This window comes from Castor canadensis, chromosome 14 (assembly GCF_047511655.1).
Source record: "Castor canadensis chromosome 14, mCasCan1.hap1v2, whole genome shotgun sequence".
Lineage (NCBI taxonomy): Eukaryota > Metazoa > Chordata > Mammalia > Rodentia > Castoridae > Castor > Castor canadensis.
In genome coordinates, this window is record NC_133399.1 from 20,276,179 (window position 1) to 20,278,503 (window position 2,325).

Below are 2,325 nucleotides of genomic sequence, written 5' to 3' on the forward strand. Positions count from 1 at the left end.
CACAGACCATATCATAAAACTTGAGTCAAACAGGAGGTAAGATTCACAGGTTAAAAAGGCTTTGTACCTGTGGCAACGTGGATGGAAATAAGGACATTCTGCTAGTTGTATGAGATAGAAGCACAAACACAAGTACCACTGGTTCTCTCACTAACAGATAGAAATTTTTAAAGTTGAACTAAATATAGAACAGTGATTACCAGAAATTGGGAAGGGATATGGAGAGGTTGAATAAAGGGAGGCTTCATTTGATCAGGGCATGTGTGAAAATACACCCCTAAACATCACTCATATGTGTAATGAATGCATGCTAATGTAAAGCAAAATAAAATATATAATACAGAAAATTCTCAGAATTCAAAGTACCCTAGTGTGCCCTTTCGCAGCCACCCATTTGTCCCTTCTTTCTCAGTGCCCGATATACCAATCTACTTATCATTTATATATTGTTAGCATTTTATCAATGTTTTCCACATAATGAAAAATAGTTACGCAGGCAAGGGGGGGATTGTGTGTCTGTTATGCCCATAATTGTGACAGGCACTGAGAACATCAAGTTGAAAAAGTAGAAAAGTTCTTAATATGAACGTAAATCCAATGAGTAATCTAGTCACAGATTTTCTTCCACTATAATCTCCTAGAAATGCCATGCATTACTAAATGAATTTTTCTCTTACAGGAGTAGATCTTATGAAAACACTTAGTAATATGAACGTAAATCCAATGAGTAATCTAGTCACAGATTTTCTTCCACTATAATCTCCTAGAAATGCCATGCATTACTAAATGAATTTTCTCTTACAGGAGTAGATCTTATGACAACACTTAGTAAAAGAAATAAAAACAATTATTTTGTGTGCCATATCTCACTTGAGATGAAATAATTCCTAACAATAGGTTCTATGTGATAAATGGTAATTTCCAAGTGTTTCTGAACCATAGATGAAAACCACTGAAGATAAAGGCAGATGATTGGTTGTCATAGAAAAAATTGCCACAAGGGGAATTGTGTATTTGAATTGCATAAAGATGCATGAAAACAGAGAAACAGATACTTCAGTAATAACACAGAAGAAATAAATTTCTACTTCTACCAATTGATGAAAGAATCCAGGACTGAATTTGAGGCAATGAATCCTGCAATCATGAGCACATCCTGAGTCATAGAACAATGGCCATCTTACAAATTTTCAAAAAATACTCTAAGAGCCCTCTGGATATCTCTGTTCTTCCAACTGTAGATGTAGGGATTAAGCATGGGGTTGACCACAGTATACATCACTGAGGCTGTTGCACTTGACTGTGAGTTTTGGGTCACAGCAAAACTAAGGTAGACACTTAGTCCAGTACAATAAAATAAGGACACAACTGAGAGGTGAGACATACAGGTGGAAAACGCCTCATACTCCCACCAAGATGAAGACACTGAATGTATGGAGGAAACTATCTTGGAGTAAGAGTACAGGATGCCAACAAAAGGACCACCAGTCAGAAATACAACTACAAAATATGTCACCACATCATTAAGAAAGGTGTCAGAACAGTCCCAGCATTCCACCTGATTAAGTTCACAGAAAAAGTGGTGTATTTCTACATCAGCACAAAAGGACAGTCACAAAACCATTAAAGTCTGTAGGATGGAATTCAGAACACACCCCATCTAGGACACAAGAACCAGCAACACACAGCGTCATGCATTCATGATGACAGTGTAATGCAGGGGGTGACACATGGCCACAAAGTCATCATAGGCCACCACAGTCAATAAAATATCCAATTCTATAAGGAGAATGAAAAAATACATCTATGTGATGGCCTTGGTCTTTGACTGTATGTTCAACAGCACATTTGGGATAATGGTAAAGATGACAAATTTATCGACAGAGGACAGGTTGGAGTAGAAGAAGTACATGGTTGTGTGCAGGTTGGAGTCTGAGATTGTGGCCTGGGTGATCTGCTTGCTCTCAAGTATAGTGACCAAGACTATGGATAGGAACAGTTCAAAGAGGATGGGTAGCAATCTGGGGTCTTCTGAAATGCCCAGAAGAAATTCAGTAATCTGTGTGCCATTCTTTGGTTCTATGTGGTTAATGTGCATAACAAATAAGACAGATAGGTGTGACACAATTATGCAGAACTAACGTGATGAAAATAATGTCATAAATATCTGTTATAAAGACTTGAATTCCTATGGTTTGCATATGCGGCTGCTCCTTTCTGAGGAATCTCCTTGCCACCTGTGACGTGTAATTCCTGTCCACTCTTGGACTCTTTCCAAGAGGTCATGCAATCAAAATACTAAACACTAATGCTTTCAGACGTTTA

At 37.8% G+C, this 2,325-nt stretch overlaps 1 pseudogene; it reads right to left on the bottom strand.

Moving 5' to 3' along the window:
• Positions 1 to 1,180: 1,180 nt before the first annotated feature.
• On the bottom strand, positions 1,181 to 2,098 carry LOC141416153 (olfactory receptor 7A17-like; annotated as a pseudogene).
• Positions 2,099 to 2,325: the final 227 nt, after the last annotated feature.